Raw genomic sequence first — 13637 nt, 5'->3', positions numbered from 1 at the left:
GACCCTGTCTCAAAAAATAAAAAGAAAAATCAGAGTAGGAGGCAGTGTGGAAAGAAGGAAAAAACACACTTACTCTGACAAACCCATCCAAATTTGGACCATGGCCTCTATAAATTTCCCTTACCCTTAGATACACATGCAGCTGGCCCATTAAAGCACAATGTAACAGACATAGTAAGGCTCCAGTCCTTCCTGAATAGCCCTTTAAAGGAGCAATCAGGAAAAGACATTCTGAATGCACTTCTGTAAATTACAAGGTTGTCTCCAGGCTGCATAGAGAAGACCGGCAGTGTTAACCCAGCTTAATTCCTTCCCCTCCCAGTTCTGATCCTCTATGCCACTTAATAAATAGCCTACCACAAACTCTAATACAAATTTTATTTTCCAAAAAACAACACTTGATCATTAATATCATTTTTTTCCTTCTCTTAAAAGAGTATTACCCCCTCACCCTCAGTCTAATCCCACCTTTGTGATTGAGAACATTTAAGATCCAAAGAAGAGCCCCAATATTGTTGTTATATAATTTAACCAAGTAGTGGAAAACCAAGATGAATCTCACGTGCATTTCATTTCTAGATATACTCATTTTACTTCCTTGCTAATCGCAGGAGTTTATTTTATTCTATTGAGTTCATTTTTAACTTGGTTAATTTGAGATGTAATTATCCCCAAAAAAGTAAAAAATTAAAACACATGTAAGAGATTTTTTTCTTCACACAGATCATAAAATTCTCATTTGAGATTATACTAAGAGAAAGTATTTTTCTTGACATTTCAACCGAAAGGAAACTTGCTAGACACTCAGATATAATGAAAATAGAAGGAAGATACAAAGAGGGTTTTAGTATCATTATAAAAACTCTGCTGCTGGGGCTTGCAGAGGCACACATATCCCTACAGATCAGAAGATACGACAGGGATTCACTGGCTTCACTCTTACACTGACCTTCTCATTTTGATTAGAATAAATTTTTTGTCACTTCAATCCCTGGAAACAGCAAGTCTAACAGCCCCCAGGGAAAGAGGCTGAATAACTTTAGGAGCTTCAGTCAGCTCCAAAGCTGGAGGTGCACCAATCTAAAGAGGAATAGACAGAGATTCCAAGCAGCTCTGCTGTAATTTCTAGACAACTTTGGGAAGTCACAATTACTGAGTAAACTAGGTTCCCTAGCAACCAAATGCTCATTTGAATGCTCCCTCCCACCCTGTCCCCTTCCTCAGCTGCATTCTCTGCGAAAATATCAGTGGAAAGCAGGGGTAGCAAGAATGGGCAAACTGCGAAGATAAACATGATGTAACTTTAAAGCATAACAGGAATTTTTAGGGCCAGGTGTGGTGGCTCACACCTGTAACCCCAGCACTTTGGAGGCCGAGGCAGGTAGATGGCTCAAGACTGGGAGTTCAAGACCAGCCTGGGCAACACAGTGAAACCGTCCCTCCAAAAAATAAAACATTTGCAAGGCATGGTGTCACACGCCTGAAGTCCCAGCTACTCGGGAGGCTACAGTGGGAGGATTGATACAGCCAGGGAGATTGAGGCTGCAATGAGCTGTGATCGTGCCACCATACTCCGGCATGGGCAACAGAGCAAGACCCTGTCTCAAAAAGAAAAAAAAAAAAAGATTTATTAGTGCTGGGTCTAATAAAAACGTGCCAAATAATGATTCAGATAAAAGATCAGGGAACGTTTCATTTGCTGATATCACAATTTAGATAACATAAGGTAATCTCTGAAGAATTAAGCAAAAGAAGGTTTTAAAATTTTGACAGGCTGGAGAAATAGACACATATCATTTTCATGCAAGAAGGAGAAATGGGCTGCAAGGGTTTTGCACAGGCTTAGCCAAGAAAGGTTTTAATGTCCAGGGTAATCTTGAGGATGGAAAACTGTGGAAGGCTTCAGATCAGAAAACAAACAAATAGAAATCCAAGCCGGACTCCCTCTGCCCAATCAATCACATTCTTTAGGGTGAGCAAATCTATGAAAGCACACATCACAGAGGGGTAGAGAGTGACTGTTTAATGGCACTAAAGAAAAGCAAGCTTAAAATTGATGTTAAAATTTACTTAGCTATTGTGAAGGACTGCCACAATCTATTCAAGGATTTCCTTCTCTGGACCTTAAGAGTAGAAATACTTTCTGGGATGGGCCTTGCTATGGTTTGAATGTCTGTCCCTTCTAAAACTTATGTTGAAATCGAATTGCTATTGTAACTGTATTAAGAGGCAAGAGTTTAAAGAGGTGATTACACCATTAAGGCTCTACCCTCGTGGGTAGAATTGGTGCCAGAAAAGAAGCCCTCTTTCTCACTTTCTCTTGGCTCTTCTGCTTTCCCATTCCTCCCCTCTGGAGGATGCAGCATTCAAGGAGCCATCTTGGAAGCCAAGACTGGGCCCTCATGAGACACCAAACCTGCCAGCACTTTGACCTTGGACTTCCCAGCCCCCAGAACCTTGAGAAATAAATTTTTGTTCTTTATAAATTACCCAGTCTCAGTTGTTCTGTTATAGCAGCACAAAATGGACTAAGGACTCCACTGAGAAAAGGGAGAGATTAGCACCTGAAGTTCTTAACAAATACTCTGGAACAGAAAGCTGAAAACACAGGCTTTGGGGACAGATAAACCTGCATTAAAATCTACAAGCTACTTAACCTCTCTGAGTATCAATTTATTCATCTGTAAAATGAAGACCATATCTAATTCTTCATGGGCTATTATCCAGATTAAATGAGTTAATGTAGGTGCTATATCTGGCATATAACATATCCTTGATGAACATTTCCTATTTATTATGTTCCTTCAAAAATCTCCTGCTGAATAAAGTTTAAAATTAGTTACAATGATATTTTGCATAAATGGTACCAAAAAACTGCTTAGTGTTATAGTACCCATGACTCTACCTTTAATTGTTACCTGGTGATGTAAATGTCATGCATGTGTATAAAACACACAATAACATATTTCTTACTGCTTGACCCAGACACTGAAAGTAAATTTCTACCTTCAGTCTTTCATACAACCAACCAAAAAGTTATTGCCACTAAATAAAAAATTAAAAGCCAAGTGTTCCACTTGAGAAAGAAGTTTTTCTCAAGCATAAATTTAATTATTTGAATTTCAGTGAGCCCATTCCTGTGTCTAGATTTTTGTTTTTGTTGTTTTGTTTCTCTTTTGTTTTGAAATAATCACATAATGCATGTACAATTTAATGTATAAAAGCAAATGAACAATTATGTACATACCTACAGAACATCACAAGCAACTTTGAAGTCTCATGTATAACCCTGCCCAAGCACAACATATCCTTCACCCCAGAAGTAATTAATTATCCTTCTGCATTTTGTTAATCTTCCCCTGCTTTTCTTAGCAGTCTTCCCATTTATGAGTCTATCCTTAAACAATATATTACTTTAGCCATTTTTGAACTTTACATAAAAGAATCATACTGTATTAGTCTTCTATCTTGCTTTTCCACGCATCTTTATGCTTTGAATTCATCCCTGTTGGCATACACAGTTGTAGGTTACTCTTACTATTGTTTCATATGAATGTGCCACAATTTCTTTATTCACTACACTGTTGATAGACATATACGCTGTTTGCAGGGTTTCAGTATTATCAACAGTGTTACCTTTTGCATTCTTGTACATGTTAAGAGTTCTTTTAAGGCAGTGTTTCCCAACCTTTTTCACAATCCAACTGGTAAAGAAAACGGTAATATTGGTAGGGCAAACTGAAGTTATTAGACAAAACTGCTCCCACTCCAGCCTTGTTACCTGCCCTACTTCCTTATTCTGCTACCCTGAAGGATAAGGGAAGCAGTGGAACACTTTACCAGGTATAGTCTGTTCAAAATTATTCTAACAACTTATACTCTCATCAGCATGGTATGCATGTATCTTTCCTTTGCCCTATGCCTTTTCCAAACACTTAATATTGACAGGTACTTGCCAATCTGGTAGACGTGAAATGGCATCTTGCTATGGTTTTAATATGAAGACATACTGTACAACCTCTGTGATTAAAACAGTAGGGTATTGGAACATGAAGGGACAGACCAATAGAGGAAAACAGAAAATGCAGAAATACAGCCAACTACGTATAGAAATGAATTATATAAGAGGGGCACATCTCAAAACAGTGGGAAAAAGATGGACTTTTTTTGTTTGTTTGTTTGTTTGTTTGTTTTTTGAGACAGGGTCTTGCTCTGTCACCCAGACTGGAGTGCAGTGGCACAATCATAGCTCACTGTAACCTCGAGTTCCTGGGTTCAAGCCATCCTCCCACCACAGCCTCCCCAGTAGATGAGACTTCAGGCATGTAACACCATACCCAGCTAAGTTTATAAAATTTTTTTGAAGAGATGAGGTCTCGCTATATTGCCCTGGCTGGTCTCAAATACCTGGCCTCAAGTGATCCTCCTACCTGGCCAGAGATGGACTTTTTAATAAGCGGTTTGTGATGGCAGATACCCATGTTGCAAAAATTAGATCCATTCTCCATACCACACAAAAAAAATAAATTCATACATGTAAATGTTCATGATAAAATCACACAAGTACTAAAAGAAAATATGGATGACTCTCTCTACAACTGCACTGTCCAAAATGGTAGCCATTATCCATATATGGCTACTGAGACCTTGAAATATACTTAGTGTGACTGAGGGACTAAATTTTCAATTTTATTTAATTTTAATTAATTGAAATTTTAAAATGGATCTTCAATTAGGTATTGGAAAACTTTTTAAGTACAACTGGAACAACCTGGTTATGTGAATTTACTTTTTTCAACTGCAAATTTTATGAAATCTAAATACAGATCAAGTATTTATGATGAAAATTTAGTAACCAAATTGAAATATGTTAAATGTATAAAACACACGTTAGTTATTAAAAACTTAGCATAAAAAAAGAATGAAAAATATCTCAGTAATATTTTTAAATACTGATTACTTATTGAAATGATAATATTTTTGACACTTTGGGTTAAATAAAATATATTATTAAAATTAATTTCACCTGGGGTTTTTTTGGCTATAAATGTAGCTACTAAATATTTACATATGTATTATATTTACATATGTACTGCTCTATAACCTGGATCTAAGGAAATTTTTTCCAACAATGACTTAAAACTAAGAGGCAATCAAGAAACACTGATAATACTAACTGCACCAAAGAAAATAATTTGCTTAACACCATAATCAAAGAAAAATGACAAATAATAAACTGGGAAAAATATTTGCCACATATTAGGGATGATGTTACCCCTAATATAAAATAAAAGGGGCTCGGTGCCCTGGCTCACACCCGTAATCACAGTACTTTGGGAGACTGAGGCAGGCGGATCACCTGATCTGCCAAGTCAGGAATTCCAGACCAGGCTGGCCAACGTGGTGAAACCCCGTCTCTATGAAAAATACAAAAATTAGCAGGGCATGGTGGCACATGTCTCTAATCCCAGCTGTCACTTGAACCCAGGAGGTGGAGGTTGCAGTGAGCTGAGATGGCATCACTGCACTCCAGCCTGGGCAACAAGAGCAAAACTCCATCTCAAAAAATAAAAATAAAATAAAATAAATAAAATAAAATAAAATAAAAAAAGACCTACAACTCTATAAAAATGGGCAAAAATATATGAAGAAACAGTTCATAGAAAAAGAAATGCAAACCCCTAGACACAGGAAAAAGAGGTGAATCGAGCTCAGAATCAGAGAGATACAAATTAAAATTACACTAGAGTACCATTTCTCACCATTCAGACGGCAAAGACCTTAAGGCTGTACAACATCTTTCTATTGGTGAGGCTCTAGGGTAAGAGGCAGTCTCATATTTTGTTAGTGGGAATGCAAAATAATGTAGCACATAGCACCCACAGAAGGGAATTTGGTAATGTCTAGCAAAACTGCAAATGTATTTATCCTTTGACCCAGTGATCCCACTCCTAGGAATCTATTTTAAAGATAAACCAGCAAGAATATGAATGCAAATATTCACAAAGCTGTTTATTGTATCACTGTTCATTCCACTGTCTATCCAGTTAACAGAATGAAGTTTCACTTCTGGCTTTGTTTGACTTACAAATAAACTCCCAACAACAACAACAACAACAACAACAACAAATCCCCACTAAAATGTAGGAGCAAAAGATTAGAAACAACCACACATCCAAATGAATAATTGTGGTATATTTGTACAGTAGAATTTCTGCAGTTGTAAAATGCAATGAAAAATTTCTATCTATGGTCCAGAGTGATCTCTGAAATATACTGTTAAGTAAAAAATGCAAGGTGCAGAACTACAGTAGGTAACCTTTTTCTAAAAGGGAATAAATAAGGAAACAATATGTAAACATGCATATATACATATATATCACACATATACATACAAACACACACACACACATATATCTGAGTAGACACATATGTACACATACGTATTTTTCTGAACTCTGTCCACTGAAAAGGCCTAGAAACAATGACCAGCTCAAAGGCAATGAGAACCCCTAACAACTGTACTGTGGTCTCTAAATACTGTTTACCACTAAAAAGATCTGGGGTAGAAAAAGTACAAAATAAATATGAAATATCTTTAACCAGAAAGTAAAAATGTTATCAAAAACTACTGTAGTCTCATCAAAAAGATTCAGAAGCCAATTTAAAGACTCACACTGGACACAAAAATAATTTGAGCTTCAAAATAAACTGCAAGGGATTAAAACACATAAACTGTGTTAAAATCTACAAATTCATAATGATAATTAAAAAAAAAACTTACTGGTTTCCTCTGGAGGCTACTAGAAAATCAGCTCATTATTCTGATATTGGTTTAAATAGAAGAAAGAAAATCAAGCATCAATTTTCCTACATAAACTATATCTCAGGGTAACAAATAGTTGATGTTGTTAAGGTTTCTTGAGAGAAAAATTCCAGCTAGGAAATACAGGAAGGATGACAGAATATCACCATTTTATAACCCTTACTAAATAATAATCACAATAGCATCAAGGTTTTTAACAGGGTCTGTGATCAGACTAACAACACCTAAATCCACTGATAGTCTTAACTTCACAAAAGAAGAAACGAGAAGGCATGTGTGCCTCCTGATGTGATGTAATAGGAAGTACCTAACATAGCCAGGAGTGGTGGCTCATGCCTGTAATCTTAGCACTTTGGGAGCCAAAGGTGGGCAGACTGTTTGAGCTCACGAGTTCGAGACCAGCCTGGGCAACATGGCAAAACCCCGTCTCTACAAAAAATACAAAAAAATTAGCTGGGTGTGGTGGCACACACCTATAGTCCCAGCTACTCGAGAGGCTAAGGTAGGAGAAGGGCTTGAGCCCAGGAGGCAGAGGCTGCAGTGAGCCGAGATCACACCATTATACTCCAGCCTGGCCAATAGAGTCAGACCTTGTCTCAATAAAAAAAAAAAAAAAAAAAAAAAAAGTACATAACACTTCCTATGATGTGCTCTTGCCAAAAATTTCTGATAAGTTTCCAGTCTAGCTCAAACTACTAGTTTACAGGAAATACAGGAGGAAACAGAGAAATATAATAATAAACAGCAACAAAGAAGATGCAGTCAGGATATAGAGAATCCTATAGACAAATCCCTGTTTCCTCAACAAATAAACTTCCGGAGAAGGAAAAGAGAGAAAAATAGGCAAAGGCAGCCTGTAAATAAGACAAATTCATCTCTCATGTGTGGAAATTGTTTGGATCCCAAAATGCAAAAAAAAAAGTAATAATTTTTAAAAATGATGACGATCAAGGAAATGTGCTTTCTGACTAAATATTTGATATTAGGAAATTATTGTTAGAAATTAGACATGATAATAATATTACGATTATTTTAAAAGGAAAAAGACTCTGTACCTTTGAGAAATACATACAGCCATGTGCCACATAACCATGTTTCGGTCAGCAATGGTCAATGGATATGAAACTGTAGTCTCATAAGGTTATATAATGGAGCTGTCCTACACAGGTGTACCGATTGTTATCTTTTATACCATATTTTACCTTTTCTATATTTAGATGTTTGGATACACAAATACCATTTTGTTACAACTGCCCATAGTATTCAGCACAGTGACATACTGTACAGGTCTATAGCCTAGAAGCAATAGGCTATATCTTACAGCCTAGGTGTGTAGCAGGCTATATCATCTAAGTTTGTGTGAGTATACTCTATGATGTATGCACAATGATGAAATCACCTAATGACACATTTCTTAGAATATATCTGTGTGGTTAAATGACAAAGAACTTTATAATCTATTATGTGCAGAGCAGATAATACAATCTCCGATTTGCTTCATAAGGAACCAGTAAATGAGAAGAAAGGAGTGTATGAGGAAGGGGGCAGAGAAAACAGAACTGGCTGGGAGTTGACAATTAAAAGCCTGACTTTAAAGTAGGAGAGCCTGCATTCCAGTCTTAGCACCGCCACTATTAGCTACAAGACCTATTCAAGATCCTAAACACACTGAGGCTTAGTTATTCAAAAGCAACGGCAGCAAAAGCCAAAATTGACAAATGGGATCTCATTAAACTAAAGAGCTTCTGCACAGCAAAAGAAACTACCATCAGAGTGAACAGGCAACCTACAGAATGGGAGAAAATTTTTGCAATCTACTCATCTGACAAAGGGCTAATATCCAGAACCTACAAAGAACTCAAACAAATTTACAAGAAAAAAACAAACAACCCCATCAAAAAGTGGGCAAAGGATATGAACAGACATTTCTCAAAAGAAGACATTCATACAGCCAACAGACACATGAAAAAATGCTCATCATCACTGGCCATCAGAGAAATGCAAATCAAAACCACAATGAGATACCATCTCACACCAGTTAGAATGGCAATCATTAAAAAGTCAGGAAACAACAGGTGCTGGAGAGGATGTGGAGAAATAGGAACACTTTTACACTGTTGGTGGGATTGTAAACTAGTTCAACCATTATGGAAAACAGTATGGCGATTCCTCAAAGATCTAGAACTAGATGTACCACATGACTCAGCCATCCCATTACTGGGTATATACCCAAAGGATTATAAATCATGCTGCTATAAAGACACATGCACACGTATGTTTATTGCGGCACTATTCACAATAGCAAAGACTTGGAATCAACCCAAATGTCCATCAGTGACAGACTGGATTAAGAAAATGTGGCACATATACACCATGGAATACTATGCAGCCACAAAAAAGGATGAGTTTGTGTCCTTTGTAGGGACATGGATGCAGCTGGAAACCATCATTCTTAGCAAACTATCACAAGAACAGAAAACCAAACACCGCATGTTCTCACTCATAGGTGGGAACTGAACAATGAGATCACTTGGACTCAGGAAGGGGAACATCACACACCGGGGCCTATCACGGGGAGGGGAGAGGGGGGAGGGATTGCATTGGGAGTTATACCTGATGTAAATGACGAGTTGATGGGTGCTGACAAGTTGATGGGTGCAGCACAGCAACATGGCACAAGTATACATACGTAACAAACCTGCACGTTATGCACATGTACCCTAGAACTTAAAGTATAATAATAATAATAATAATAATAAATAAATAAATAAATAAAAAGAAGAGGTAACAGTAGTGGGTTCCTCATAGAGTTGCTGCAAGCATTAAAGAAACAGTGCATGTAGTGTACTCAGCATAGTACCTAGGCACAGAGTCATCACTCAGTACATGGTAGCTTTCATTATTACTATTGTCAATTATTGCTGTTGTCATTCAAGATCACCAATCTTGAGTTAGGAGGTGGCGAAACTAGAATAGAATCTGCTGAATCCATAGCCCACATTCTTCCTGCTACATTATGATGCCTCACCTACCTCTCCTTGACTCTCTCAGTGGAGTCTGAGAACGAGTAACAAACATACTCTGCAATAAGCTTCCCTATTTATACTATAAACCTTTAATGACACTGCTTCTCAGCCTCCACTTCTGTAATCAAATAGCCATCCTTTGTGGTAACTTAAAGTGTTCTTACAGTTGATGGCTATTCATCTGGTAGGATGTAAATACCCATGTATTTTTAATCCCCTTAAAAATGAATGCACACACTTATAAATTCACAATGATGAAACGTTCTGCACTTTCAACATCCTCCCAAAACATGGCTCCAAATTTTCACTACATTGGGTGCTGGCATAAGTTATACAAGGCTAAACTCAGGTTCCAAACATACAAAACTAACAAAGTGATAAAACATTAAACTTTGCATGCAGCATAAGCTAATACATAATATTACAATGTTAAGTAGCCATACATTATTTTAACGGTAAGAAAACATGTTGGTATCTTCCCATCAAATAAATGTTCCCACGTCTATTTAATAACAAACATTATGAAAATCTCTTTAGATTTGTTTTAATTCTTCATGCAACAATTCTGACCACATGCCACTGATGCTCCCTCTTCTTTGACAGACAACACATTTGCCTGGTTTGAGTCTCCTTAACCATCCATTTCTATCACACCTCTGAAACACTAGGGTTCCCTAGAACTCACTGTTTACTTTTCTTCTACATAGTTTCCCTGTGCAAACTGATGCTGAACCACAACAGCTTCAACTATTTACAAAAACTCTTTCAATCACTGATTTATTCATCCATTCAACAAATATGTGCTGGGCCCCTAGTGTGTGGCAGGTGTTCTTTGGATACAAAAGGATCAAAAACAAATACAGTCTTGCCTTCATGAACCCTACATTTGTGTGTGTGGGGGGGGGTAGTATTAGCATTAATCAAATAAACTCAAAAAAGACTGAGCAATTACAATATTGGAAAGTGCATACAGACAAGGAGAGGAGGTACATGGTGTGGTAAGAGGGCAGAATAGAGGGATTTGACCTCATCATGGAAATGCAGTGAATGATTCCCTGAGAAAATGATGACTGAGCTGACAGCAAACTCATAATTCTATCCCAAACCTCTCTTCTGAATTATAGACCAGAATTTCAGTTATGTGTTAGATATCTCCATCTAAGAGAGCATACACACCAGATACTCAACCTCTTGCAAACTGAGTTATCTTTCCCTCTAATGGCTACCAGCTTCCACAGCTCAGAGTATAATCCAACCAGAAATTTCACAATTATCCTTTACTATATCCCCTTCGTCACTCTCCTGCCCCGTTCTTCACTGAGTCCTATCAATTCTGTTTCCTAAATCCTTCTTCTATCTGTCCCCTTTCTCCATTTTCAGTTATCAGTGTCTCCCTCCTAGTTAGTACTATGATTCACTTGTTCTGATTCATCTTTGTCCCCTCCAGTCTCTTACCTATACTCAATAGAGAACCAACCATCATACAAAATAGGTCTTTTCTCTCTTTACAATCTTTCAGTGACCCTCACTGCTTATATTTTAGGCAAAAAGTCCAAACTCTTAGCATGACCTAAAAGGCTTTGCATAGTTCATCAGCCTCATCTCCCATCACTCTCTATCATATGCGGAAAGTTCAGTGACATCAATCCATGACCACATGGCTCCACATCATTACATTTCTTCTGTTTGAAGAGGCCTACCTCATCTTCCATCTGCCCCCAAACCCCTTTATCCCCAAATGCCAGTATGAAAATTAGTCTATGAGTGTATAGTAAAATTTAAAAAGTTCAAAGTTAGCAAACCAGTGTTAGTCTCCAGTATTTTTGGCAATGTAAGCAGTGTCCTGGAGGACTCCTGGTAGCTTTCAAGTGTCAGTCCAAATATTTCCCTCTCTGTGATGCCTTTTATTACTTCTCAATGTTGGGGAATCATCATTTATTGTCCAAACTGAGATCCTTTTGAGAGTAAAGGGAATGCTATCATTAACTATGTTGGACAGTGGGAATAATCCAGGACTGCCCCAGGGAAACTGGATGCACAGTCTGCCTCCCACTAAACAGAGCTTGGTGCTTTCTTATCTCAACCCCCAAAGCCCTTTTGTCTATTCACCGCATATAATGTGTTCGCATGTCAAGTCTCCTGCTTGTCGGGGGACTCCACAAAGGCAGGGCCAGGCCTTTTTATCTATCTCCAGCATCTCTCCAGTCCCAGGCACCAGAAATGACACAAAACATCATCAACAAAAGTCAATGTTTGTTCAATAAATTATCTGAGTAAATAACAAAGATTAGGTGCCTTAACCTTGGCCAACAAAGGAATTTAAAAATTTATAATATCTTTTCTCATTCCAGACTATACTTCCTCATTATATTAAAGAAGGCTTTAAATGGGAGCAAGGTCTTCATAGACAGAAACTGTAAGCCTCAGGATCAATGACAAGCTGTCAATCAATCAATAACTACTTATTTAGACCAATCTACTCTTAAGGCCCACAGAGCACAATAGAAGGTTTACATTTGGCTAGGGACAAAAATATATATAATAAAAATCAAAACTAACAATAAAATAAACTAAGCCTAAAATAAGTATTACATGGGTATTCATGGAAGGTAAGGGAGAAACCACTCTTATGGCAGAAGAAGGGCTCCTTGGAGGAGTGGGATTTGAACTGAGATTTGAGAAATATCTTGGATCACAAGAGACACAGTAGAGGGCAAGAAGGATATCCCAGGGTGAGGCAGGGGTGGGTGTTGGGGAGGCCATGGAAGGAAGGCATAAGATTTTTTTCGGGAGTCACATCTAGACTGTCATGGATTCCTGGCACAAACCAGAATATCTGAATTTTCAGCAACTACTAAGCAACTCAAGAGATGTTCCTGGATTCTCACTTCTTTCATCAAAATATTATCCACCTGAAACATATAATGAGATATATGTTGCTTATTCCTTATAACCTATTAATTGTAAGAACTGTTAACAAAACTATCTTAGCAAAACTGCTTTTGGCAGAACTTTCAGATAGAACCGCTGAAGTCACGCCGACTATCTGTGTCTTTGAGAAGTTCCCTGCAAATCACAGCCTGGCAGCCTGTAGCAGCTCCTTACTTTACACCCAGCCTTTCAACTGTCTCATGTAAAAAAACATAGTGCTAACACAGGGGATCTACTAGACCTCCTTGTCAACTGTGGAGTTCAGGAAGAAGGTTTTAGGAATGGCTATGATACGCACGCATGTCACGGTTTGTTGAGAGTACCTCCCTTACCACTTACATCCATGATGAAGGGTATGAAAAAGGTTCCCACACTTCAGAGAAAACAATCAACTTCTCAATCGCCTTTCCCTACCCAGTTCAGGTGGGAAAAACCGTAAGTCACCAGGCGAAGTGAAATATATTCTAACATGTGGTTTCACAATGAACTGAAACTGCTGCAGTATCCATGACACTCAAATAAAATACGGATCCATCCAAGAAAAGGAATTATTACTTAAAAACCATCATCTCCCTGCTCTGCTTTAAAGTACCTTTTTCCAAAAGCCCTCAAGCACTCAGGATATTGCATAACTAACGTTGGATCTACTTTTGAAGTAGTTTTCTTAAAAGACCAATCCAAATTCATATGTAGTGAGTCAATGGCATATATTTTTCCAGTAGTAGTGCTCAGTTTACTTTTTCCCCACTGACCCTACTGATAGGGCTGATATAGGCTACAAACTTATAGGGGAAACCAACAACATTAGGTGTTAGCTAAAGAATCTTTGCTTGGCATAAATGTGTCCCATGAAT

The 13637-nt window shown here is 37.8% G+C and overlaps 1 protein-coding gene across 1 annotated transcript in view; it reads right to left on the bottom strand.

Annotated features, from left to right (window-relative positions):
* The window catches only part of C1H1orf21 (chromosome 1 C1orf21 homolog), a 250448-nt gene that overhangs the window by 229264 nt on the left and 7547 nt on the right, over positions 1-13637 (bottom strand). The window lies entirely within an intron of this gene.

Source organism: Macaca fascicularis, chromosome 1 (assembly GCF_037993035.2).
Source record: "Macaca fascicularis isolate 582-1 chromosome 1, T2T-MFA8v1.1".
In the NCBI taxonomy this organism is placed as follows: domain Eukaryota; kingdom Metazoa; phylum Chordata; class Mammalia; order Primates; family Cercopithecidae; genus Macaca; species Macaca fascicularis.
The sequence above is the reverse complement of the archived record's forward strand: the minus strand, read 5'-3'. Positions and strand labels throughout refer to the sequence as shown.